Source organism: Triticum aestivum, chromosome 4D (assembly GCF_018294505.1).
Source record: "Triticum aestivum cultivar Chinese Spring chromosome 4D, IWGSC CS RefSeq v2.1, whole genome shotgun sequence".
Classification (NCBI taxonomy): domain Eukaryota; kingdom Viridiplantae; phylum Streptophyta; class Magnoliopsida; order Poales; family Poaceae; genus Triticum; species Triticum aestivum.
In genome coordinates, this window is record NC_057805.1 from 499202397 (window position 1) to 499214425 (window position 12029).

Here is a 12029-nt window from a genome sequence, read left to right on the forward strand (position 1 = left end):
ATTGGTTGGACCGAGGAGGTGGAGGAGATCCTGAAGGGATCCTCCCTTAAGGAAGAGCATCTTGCCATGATAGGCGCGGCGCTGCAAAGCTTCCGGCCTGCAGGGACCGGCCTGCATGAGGTTTTCAAGAACCTCGTAACGAGCTTCAAGGTATGCTCCTATCCTTTAATTTGGTTGTTATTGAAGCTTTATGCATCTGTCGGAAGACATGTTATCACAACCTTCTAAATGACTTAGTGAGTGATTAGCCCCCGATCCCAAAGATGACTTCAAGAAACCGGCACCGGGGTTGTATAATTGAGTAGGAGCTTGTCATGCAGCCCCCAGGTCCTTGCTTAAAATAGTCGTCCTAGATTTTTAATGATTTGACTGTGGGCTTTGTAATAATTATTTATACTGGCAGGATTCGACCTCGGTTATGAACTCCATCTCCGAGGATATTGCAGAGATGAATCGGAAGCTCGAGAGGTCCCAGGAGGACCTCAACTTGGTGAACTAGATATTCGAGCAGTCTTAAGGTAAGCAAGTTGAACTTGCATGATACTTTGCATGAAAGAGTTATAATAAGCCTTAATAAGTTGAAAACTAAGGCCGTATTGTTTTAATGCCAGCATTGGCTGAGCTTGAGATGCTCAAGGCCGAGTGTCGGTGTCAAAACCGGCGGATCTCGGGTAGGGGGTCCCAAACTGTGCGTCTAAGGCGGATGGTAACAGGAGGCGGGGGACACAATGTTTACCCAGGTTCGGGCCCTCTCGATGGAGGTAATACCCTACTTCCTACTTGATTGATCTTGATGATATGAGTATTACAAGAGTTGATCTACCACGAGAACGTAGAGGCTAAACCCTAGAAGCTAGCCTATGGTATGATTGTTGTTGTCCTACGGACTAAACCCTCCGGTATATATAGACACCGGAGGGGGCTAGGGTTACACAGAGTCGGTTACAAGGGAGGAGATCTACATATCCGTATTGCCAAGCTTGCCTTCCACGCCAAGGAGAGTCCCATCCGGACACGGGACGAAGTCTTCAATCTTGTATCTTCATAGTCCAACAGTCCGGCCAAAGGATATAGTCTGGCTGTCCGAGGACCCCCTAATCCAGGACTCCCTTAGTAGCCCTGAACCAGGCTTCAATGACGATGAGTCCGGCGCGCAGATTGTCTTCGGATTGCAAGGCGGGTTCCTCCTCCGAATACTCCATAGAAGATTCTGAACACAAGGATAGTGTCCGGCTCTGCAAAACAAATTCCACATACCACCGTATAGAGAATAATATGTCCACAAATCTAATCTGCCGACGCGTTTTGCAGCATGACATCACACCACGGCCCGGTCATTATTCGAACCTTTTTCACAACCAGCCATAGCACGTATTGCGAGGCAGTTTCCTTGGCACGTCTTGTTGAAGCAGAGATCGTGTCCCCTTATCACGGGATTCTCATCAATACGGATGTGGGTAACCCAGCCGCGCCATCAATTACGGCGCTTGGGGAATAAGCGATTTAACCAGGTAGGTGGGGAGGCGCATAGCTTCTTCCGTCCTTATAAAGGGACAAGGATTCACCCTTTTCACCCATGCCTTCTTCCTCCTCGCTTATCCATTCTTGCGCGCTCGAGCTCCAGCACCCAAGTTCGCGTTTTTCTCCTCAAACCACTTCAAGCATGTCCGGAGCGGGAGGAAAGTGGATGGTCTCCTCCGTTACGGAGGAGAACATCACAAAGCTGCGAGGAGCCGGATACTTGGCCGCGGATATCGCGCACCGGCTTCCAGATGCGGGGCAGATCATCCCTACCCCAGAACCCCATGAGAGGGTGGTTTTCCTTACCCACTTCGTCCGCGGACTGGGTTTTCCCCTCCACCCGTTTGTCCGCGGGCTCATGTTCTACTACGGGCTGGACTTTCACGATCTAGCCCCGAATTTCATCCTCAACATCTCGGCGTTTATCGTCGTGTGCGAGGCCTTCCTCCGCATCCAGCCACATTTCGGTCTGTGGCTGAAGACCTTCAATGTTAAACCGAAGGTGGTGGTCGGCCAGCAAGCGGAGTGCGGAGGCGCCATGGTGGGAAAAATGCCCAACGTCACCTGGCTCGAAGGCTCCTATGTGGAGACCATAAAGGGATGGCAATCGGGGTGGTTCTACATCACCGAGCCGCGTGACACCAACTGGGTGGCGGCCCCCAAATTTCGATCCGGAATCCCCATGCGGCTCACCTCCTAGAAAGAGAAGGGCCTGTCCTGGGGTTCCCCGGTAGGGCTGACCGGACTCCAGACATGCATCAAAAACATGGTGAGCAAGAAAATCAAGCTCGTCAACGTGGTCCAAGTCATGCTCTTCTGCCGGATCCTCCCGTGTCAAAGACGGGCATTCACCTTGTGGGAGTTCGACCCGGCCGAGCACCAGACGCTGCGAGAGCTCTTCGACACGATGCACAAGAACGTCTGGAGGGTGCTGTTCAAGGGCGCCGAGGTACCACCTCCCCTTACCGAGGACCGCGGACTCAGCGCAAAGCGCCCTGCGAATCCGGTAAGTCTTTTATATCTTATAAGATGTTCATTTCCCCAGTATAACTACGCGCGGGATCTAAGCCCCCACGCCATTTAACAGGACTAGGAAGCGACAGCGGAGCGGATCGACTGTCCGGCCCCCCTGCCCGAAGATCCAGCGGATGCTCTCCTAACGGAGATGCTAGTTTCGGCACCTTATGAGGTGCCGGAGAAGAAGGACAAGAAGAAAGCCACGGGGACCAGGAAGGGTCTCCGGCGCCAGGTTATATCGGACTCATCATCCGAAAGCACCGAGGCGCACTCCTCCCGCGAACACGAGGGGGGGGAGAGGAAAGTTCTCCCCCCAGCCGGGGGAGACAGGAAAAGGAAGGCTGCTCCATCCGGGGCGGCCGAAGGGTCCAAGAAGGGAAGAACCCTCCTTCCGGACAACTCCACCACCGCCGCCTTTAGCGAAGAGGAGTGGTTGCCCAGGGACAAGCCCCTGGCGAAGTCGTAAGTATCCGGATACTATAATAATTCTTGGTATGTTTTATTGAACTGCTTCTCGTCACACCGAACATGATTATGCAGTCCGTCCCGAGCCCATATCGACGTATCTTCATCGGATGGTTCTTTGGACCCGTCGGATCTGAACAGTGATTCACTTCCGACCGCCTCCTCCCCTCGCCCTACGGACAATGTCGAAGTGTTGTCTCAAAGGGCACCGAGCCGAGGGGAGGTAGTCCTGGAGGCGCCTTAAGGCGACCTTCCGGATGCTGGGCGCAAGGGGAGCAAGACTCCCATGGGCTCTGATGATGGGGGCAGCAAATTCGGCCCCCAGCCGAATACTGCGCCGGAACCTCCAGTGGTTCCAGACTTTGTTAGGCAACCCCTCACTAAGAGGGGCAAGCCGCCTGTGGCAATGGCCTCTGTCCATCCAAAGGCATCGGACAACTTGCCGGAAGCGCTTCGCAGCGCTTCCATCGACGAAGAACACCACACTATCATGAGTGCGGTGGTCAAGAAGGTTCAGTCCGCCAAGAGCGGACTGACTGAAGCCTGGGCCAGCCTCCTAATAGGCTTTGAGGTAAGTAACCAGATTGTCAGAGAATGTTACCGCATAGACACTAGCCCCTGATGCTCTGTTTGGCGTTTGCGAAGAAAGGCCGAATAGAGGATCAAATAATAACCGCAGGAGTCTAACCGAAATATGTCTATGTGCATATGCAGGCTTCACTGCTAGCCGCTGCCGCGCGTACTGCGGAGGTCGCCGCACTGAAGCGGGACCTTGAGCGGTCCAAGGAAGAGCTCGGCCTTGCCAAAAGGCAGCTCTAAGAGAACAAAGGTAAGTTATACCCCGTCTCTATATTGATAAGAAAAAACAAGGGTGGTTGCTTAGATCATAGGATCGTCATGAATTTTGCCAGGGGCCACGACCGGAGTGGCGACCCTGAAGAAGGCGCTGTCCGAGGCCGAGGACAAGGCGGCCAAGGAGCGCATTGAGCGAGAAAAGCAAGAGGCCCGGGTGGGCGAGGTGCAGCAAGAGCTCCAAGCTCTCGTCAAAAAACACGAGTCCTTGGAGCTTGACTCTAAGACGCGAGAGTCCGAGCTTGCGAAGGCCCTCGAAAGCGCGCAACACGCCAAGGCCGAAGCCCAAAAGGCCCTCCAGGAAATTGAGGTAGTTAAGAAGATAGCGGCGGGTAAGGCATTCATTATGCAAAGCAAGCATGTGAAAGAAAATTTCCTTTTACTTACCCGAGTTCGGAGCTCTCCAGGAGCGTTCGCAGATCTGCCCCGCAGTGTGTCGGATGCCGCGGAGTTCTACCGGGCCGAGGAGGGGAGCTCGATGGAGAAGTTGTTCTGGTCTCAGTATACTGGGACTGAACACCCCATGCCATTGAGCGACCAGCTGAAGCAACTGGTCGAGCTCCACAAGGCAGCCGAACAGGCCATGAAGGGTCTTATAGTCCGGATGTGGCTTGGCGATCCCCTGCCCGATAGCTACTTCGGCCTGGTGAGGCGGCTTGTGAATGCCTGCCCACGTCTTGAAGTCATAAAGCGGTCCGTCTGCATCGAGGGTGCGCGCAGGCTTTTGCTCGGGCAAAGGTGCACTGGGCGAAGCTAGACGCCGAGAAGCTGGTGAAGGAGGGGCCGCCGGAAGGCAAGGAGCATCGCCACCCCGAAATGTATTATAACAGTGTCCTGAAGGGTTCTCGCCTTGTGACGGAGGAATGTACTAAGGATGTAATATTCGAATGAATGTACTCATGTGATCATGTAATATGAAACGAGTTCATTTGCGCTATGCAACGCTTGTGAATTTAAAATATTACCTTCTGTGCGGCCGTTTATAAAATCTGAGAGTTGGCCAGTCGTCGGCTTCTGCCCCCATATAACTAGTACTGAGGTGTTCGGGATGAATCTGAGCACTCTTTATCCCAATTTTGGGTCCTTCGAGGGAGGTGTTCAGCGCAACGAACCAGGCAATCGGACTATAAGGCTTTATCACTCTCACTTAGCCATAGAAGTCTACAATTTTAAATTTTGGCGAAGCCCCTAGTATTCGGAAGGCCGAATTTGGGGCGCTATATACGCCTAAGTCGGGCAAGGCCGACTCCTCGCCCGAAGCGGAAAAAGTCTTTAAGGACTTGAGACCTCTCGAACAACGACCAGCTCTCACCGCATCATGACAATCAGTTTTCAGCCTTCTCTACTGAGGTGCTCGTCCGGAAGAACCGGGACACAATCGCAGTAGTTCTCCCAGCGCTACCTTAGCCGATATAGCAGAACGTAAGATACCAAAACATGGGAGCCGGGCCAACCCAACTATTGACCCAAGACATGATTCAGAGCTGATGCATATAATGCTATAAGTTCGGGGTGCCGCACTGTCGAAAGTGTTCGAACTTCTCACACCGTATTATGGGGTATACTGAAGCCCCTGGCGTACTTGGTCGTACCAGAATGTACGGGTGCAATTTGTCGTAAACAGACAAGGAAAAAATGGGAAGGGTAATGCAATAATAGACTAATGCTATGCATTGTTATTTAAATAATACGTCGAAGCGTACTGAGACAAGTAGTGCAATAAGCAGAAAATAGGTCTATTTGACATATCCTATCCAAGGGCAAGTTGCGTATGGTTATTTAAAACGGGTACTTCGATCGTTATTAGAGACCACCTGGGGATTCCCTTGTACGTCTTAGCTTCTTGCCTCCTTGGTTTTTCCTTCCCGTAATGTGTCCAGCAATCAGACTGCCGAGGAGGGGCTTCCAGAGAGTAAGGTCCTGAAAGAGAAAAAGTGATAAAGATATACAGCCCCTGAGGCGGTTGAGCCGCATTGTGGGACGTGCCCTGGTCGTGCCCCCACCTATGCCCATGGTATTTTTAGTGCGTGATTATGTACACGCGGCACATATTTCGTCGCTTGACTGGGACTAGGACGGGGGCCGAATTGCTAGGCGAGCTCTGAATGTGCCAGGCGATCCTGTTGCAGGTTACTCCGGACTCGCTTGAAGGTATCCGGGGGATTTATCGCCGAATTGGCGGTTTGCCTTAAAAGGCTGCTTTGTGCCTCAGCTGCGAGGGCCGCAGCGTGCTCCTCCGTGTGGAGCGAGCGTTCTGTGTTTCCATTGACGGTTATAACCCCACGAGGTCCTGGCATTTTGAGCTTGAGTTATGCATAATGTGGTACCGTATTGAATCTGGCAAATGCGGTTCGCCCGAGCAGTGCGTGATAGCCACTGCGGAACGGGACGATATCAAAGATTAACTCCTCGCTTCGGAAGTTGTCCGGAGATCCGAAGACTACTTCTAGTGTGATTGAGCCCGTGCAATGGGCCTCTACACCTGGGATGACACCTTTGAAGGTGGTTTTAGTGGGTTTGATCCTCGAGGGGTCTATACCCATTTTGCGCACTGTATCCTGATAGAGCAGGTTCACGCTGCTGCCGCCGTCCATAAGGACTCGGGTGAGGTGAAATCCGTCGATGATGGGGTCAAGGACCAATGCGGCAGATCCACCATGACGGATACTAGTGGGGTGGTCCCTGCGATCGAAGGTGATCGGACAAGAGGACCATGGATTGAACTTTGGGGCAACTGGCTCCATCGCATAGACGTCCCTTAGTGCACGCTTCCGTTCCCTCTTGGGAATGTGGGTTGCGTATATCATGTTCACCGTTTTCACTTGTGGAGGGAATCCCTTCTGTCCTCCTGTGTTCGGCGGCCGAGGCTCTTCCTCATCGTCGCTATGCAGCCCCTTGTCCCTGTTTTCGGCATTCAACTTGCCGGCCTGCTTGAACACCCAGCATTCTCTGTTGGTGTGATTGGCTAGCTTATCAGGGGTGCCGTGAATTTGACACGAGCGATCGAGTATGCGGTCCAAACTGGACGGGCCCGGATTGCTTCTTTTGAACGGCTTCTTCCGCTCACCGGATTTAGTGCCACTGAATCTGGCATTGACTGTCGTGTCTTCGGCGTTGTCGCCATTGTTGTGGCGCTTGTGTCTGTTACGACGTGGTCTGCCGTTAGTATCCTTTGTATCTGAAGTGCCATGACTTCTTGATGTGTTGTTGCTGCGAGCCAGCCAGCTGTCTTCGCCCGTGCAAAAGCGGGTCATGAGCGTCGTGAGGGCTGCCATAGACTTCGGCTTCTCCTGGCCGAGGTGCCGGGCGAGCCACTCGTCACGGATGTCATGCTTAAATGCCACAAAGGCCTCTGCATCCGGACAGTCGACAATTTGGTTTTTCTTAGTTAGGAAACGGGTCCAGAATTGCCTGGCCGATTCCCCTGGCTGCTGAGTTATATGGCTCAAGTCATCAGCATCCAGTGGTCGCACATAAGTGCCCTGGAAGTTGTCAAGAAATGCATCTTCCAAATCCTCCCAACTGCCAATGGAGTCTGCTGGCAAGTTATTCAGCCAATGCCGAGCTGGTCCTTTGAGTTTTAGTGGGAGGTACTTGATGGCATGCAGGTCATCACCGTGAGCCATGTGGATGTGGAGGAGGAAATCCTCGATCCATACAGCGGGGTCTGTTGTACCATCATATGATTCAATGTTTACGGGTTTAAAACCCTCTGGGAATTCGTGATCCATTACTTCATCAGTGAAGCATAGGGGGTGTGCTGCGCCTCTGTGCCGGGCTATATCATGACGCAGTTCATATGAGTCTTGTCTGCTGTATTCGGCCCGGCCGGATTTGCTTTTAGTGTATCCGGCGTGACGGTCATCGTCCCGCGTTGGTGCGCGCCCCCGTGATCCGTAGATTGATCTTGCATGTTTTGCCTTGTTTTCCAATACATCTCGCAGGTCCCGCGTGTTGCCCCGGGCCTTGGTATTTTTGTTTGAGTGGCAGCGGGGTGCGGGCTGGACTTCGGGCTGAAATGCCTCTCTGTCTCAGCCACGAGGTGGCCAATCAGCCGCATCATATGTTGGTGATGTAGGTTTCAATGCTTCCTCCTCGAGTTGAGGTAGCAACCTGCGCTTTGGGTAACTCTTCGTTGGGCGCTCGAGTTCGTATTCCTTGGCTGCAAGGACTTCAGTCCATCTATCCGCTAGCAGATCTTGATCAGCTCGAAGCTGTTGTTGCTTTTTCTTCAAGCTGTTTGCTGTGGCTATAAGCCGGCGCTTGAAGCGCTCCTGCTCGATGGGATCCTCAGGCACGATAAATTCTTCATCGCCGAGGCTCGCTTCGTCTTCGGAGAGAGGCATGTAATTATCATCCTCTGATTCTCTGTTTGCTGCCTGTTCCGGAGGGCTAGCTTGTTCATCCTCCCGCTCGAGGTCTGGCTGGAGGGGATTATCGTCGTCTTCGGCACTATTCGGAGCGTTATTGTCTCTTGTGCCGGTATCGCTGCTTTTGCTATGGCGAGACTTAGAGCAGCGCCGCTGATGTCGGTGCTTGGGTTGCTTCTTGGAGGGATTATCCTCCGTTGTCTTATCGCCATCCCCTTCTTTGGGGGTGTCCACCATGTATATGTCATACGATGAGGTGGCAGTCCAGCGCCCTGTGGGCGGTGGTTCTTGTTCGTCTCCTGCATCGTCGTCCATACCGTCAATGTCCTCGGAGCCGAAGTCGAGCATGTCAGTTAAATCGTCGACAGTGGCTACTAAGTGGGTGGTGGGTGGGGCGCGAATTTCTTCGTCGTCTGCATCCCATTCTAGCCGGACATAGTTCGGCCAAGGTTCTCCTGACAAGGAGAGAGACCTTAATGAATTTAGCACATCGCCGAAAGGCGAGTGCTGAAAGATATCCGCGGAGGTAAACTCCATGATCGGCGCCCAATCAGATTCGATAGGCGCGGACGCGGGCGGCTCGAAGCCCATGGCCGGGGATGAATCCAATGGTTCGGCAACACGGGTCTCGTAGGAGGTGAAGTTGGTATTCGGCGCTATCGCCACTGAGTGTGCGGCCTCCGTGGCAGGGTCCATCCACCCGTCCACAGATGGCGCAATTTGTTCCGGATTGAGGGCCGGAGTGGTTGCAAGTGTGATCTCCTGAACACTATTCGACGGCAGAGCTAAATCATGCTAGTCGTGATTGTGCGGCGCACCTGACATGGGCTCGCATCCGTCGAAGATCAAGTCCCCGCGGATGTCGGCAGTATAGTTCAAGTTTCCAAACCTGACCTGATGGCCAGGGGCGTAGCTACCGATCTGCTCCAGATGGCCAAGCGAGTTGGCCCGCAGTACGAAGCCGCCGAATACGAAGATCTGTCCGGGGAGGAAAACCTCACCCTGAATCGCATCGTTGCCGATGATCGAAGGAGCCATCAAGCCTTATGGTGACGGCATAGTGGAACTCTCAATGAAAGCACCAATGTCGGTGTCAAAACCGGCGGATCTCGGGTAGGGGGTCCCGAACTGTGCGTCTAAGGCGGATGGTAATAGGAGGCGGGGGACACAATGTTTACCCAGGTTCGGGCCCTCTCGATGGAGGTAATACCCTACTTCCTGCTTGATTGATCTTGATGATATGAGTATTACAAGAGTTGATCTACCACGAGATCGTAGAGGCTAAACCCTAGAAGCTAGCCTATGGTATGATTGTTGTTGTCCTACGGACTAAACCCTCCGGTTTATATAGACACCGGAGGGGGCTAGGGTTACACAGACTCGGTTACAAGGGATGAGATCTACATATCCGTATTACCAAGCTTGCCTTCGACGCCAAGGAGAGTCCCATCCGGACACGGGACGAAGTCTTCAATATTGTATCTTCATAGTCCAATAGTCCGGCCAAAGGATATAGTCCGGCTATCCGAGGACCCCCTAATCCAGGACTCCCTCACCGAGCTAAAAAAAGCTCAGCAAAAGGTGAAGTAGCATGAGGTTGCGGCTGTGGAGGCGCAGAAGGCCCGAGCCACTAGGAAGGTGGCCGGGGACAAGGACCGGGCGCAGGTTCTTGAAGTCAAAGAGACCCTGAAGGGCGTGTTCCAAGCGCGCGACAAGCTTTAGGTGGAGGGGAAGCAAACAAAGGATGAGCTTAAAAAGGTCCAGCTTGCCCACACCGACCTCAAGACCGCGGCCTGGGCGGACGGCGAGGTGCTCCAGCAATTGGAGTAAATCACCTTGGATAAGAAATACTTACTGCAATGTGTGTGTGTGTGGCAGTAAAGGATGCGTCGAGCTCACCCAAGTGTGCCATTCCACAGAAGTTTTTGCGGATCTCCCACAGTCCGTGGCGGACTCCGTCGTGCACTTCGACCAGTTGGCAGGTCACGAGGTGGAGAAAGCCTTCTGGGGCAGTTCCCGGGGTCTCTGTCACTGTAGCAGCTGAACAATCAAATGAAGCAGCTAGCGGAGCTACTCCACATGGCGAGACAGGTGCTTCAAGACCTTTGCGTCATGTTGTGGCCTCCTGAAATCCTTCCAACCAGCCTCTTCGACCTCCTGATGCTCCTACAGGGAGCTATCACGCGTGCCGATACCTGGAGGAGGTCCGCGTGCTTTGAAGGAGCATGGATGGCGTATGCTTGCATAAAGACGCACTTCCGCAAGGTCGACGCGTTGATTGTGGCCATTGCCCTCCTGCGGACAAGCCTCACACCGCGGAACAGTTTTACCCCAAGGTGGAGGAAGGAGCTCAGATCACCGAGGCCGTCTGTCCGAAAGACACCTTGTATTACTAGATTAGCACTTCGGAATGCCAAAGTTATGAGATGTAAAAAAATTAATGGTTTGCTTGAATGACTATGGTTTAAATTCCATTTATGAGTTTTGCAATTATTTTTACCTCCTTGGTGACTGTTTTTAAACTGAAAGTGGTCAGTCATCGGCTTCAGCACCAGTGTAGAATATACAAAGGGTATTCCGAGATGCAGGTTTCACCCTTAGCCGACGTCTCGGTACCCGGAGGCGGTCTTCTGCTCATAGGAATGAGGCAATCAGACGATGTTTACCCAGGTTCGGGCCCTCTCGATGGAGGTAAAACCCTACTTCCTGCTCTTGTTTATATCAATGGAGTTGTATCAAGTACAAAGTTGATCTACCTCGAGATTGTAATGTGTGGTCTAATTCTAGGGCTAGGTGAATGATTTTGTGTTGACGTCCCCTCTACGGGCTAAACCCTATGGCTTATATAGACGCCAGGGAGGGTATCTAGGGTTTACAAGGTCAGTTGCTAGGAGCTAGGCAGCGGCGGAGATCTTCGAGTATATGCCAAGTCTTTGGGAGAGGCAGTCCTGATCACAGCTCCTGCGTACGGGCTCCGGAGTCCATCTTGATCATGAATGAGGGCTTGTTGGCCCAACCCGAAGAGAATGGACCGACCGGGTGAGTACCCCCTTATCCAGGACACCGTCAATTTGGTTCAAACAAGAGAAAAACATCTAAGTAGGAGGAGTGTTACCACTAGATTAGGAGGCCCATGCTTGAGTAAAACTCCACCGCGTTAAATCCCGTTCCTAGATCTTACATGTGTGCCTTGCCTCCACAAAATCCCCAAATCATGAGTATTGCCACGAAATTCCTGTGACAATCTACACCAAGTTTTCTTTTTTAGCAATCAGAAATATATTTTATATTTCATATATTTGATATTATAGATATTAGCATATTTTCTATGCACTTGGTCGAACTTTAACTTGTGTTTGCCTTAGGACAATCCTAGAACTTAATGGAACGAAGGGGTCCCTCACTAGGCTCACTACTCTTTATCTGTAAGTTTTTTTGAACATAGTACGGACGCGTGCTCATACATACGAACATACATTCACCCCTATGAACGCACACACGCACACCCTACTACCCCTATGAACTCAGGAGTGTTTCGAGAACATTCAGTGTATTATTTAGCAATTAGATGTGACGGTAGTCGGCGTACTGATTTTATGGATAATATGCCATGGTCCCAACATATGCTATAATATTTCATGAATGTTTGATTGATCACTACACATAACCATGCTTCCACTTGTGTGTCATCGTTGCTTTGAGAGATGCTACTATTGAACCTATGAACTTCGGTTCAATTTTCATACATAACTGCTTCTCCAACTTATATTTACATGCATTTTTATTTTTTGTGATTAATTATTC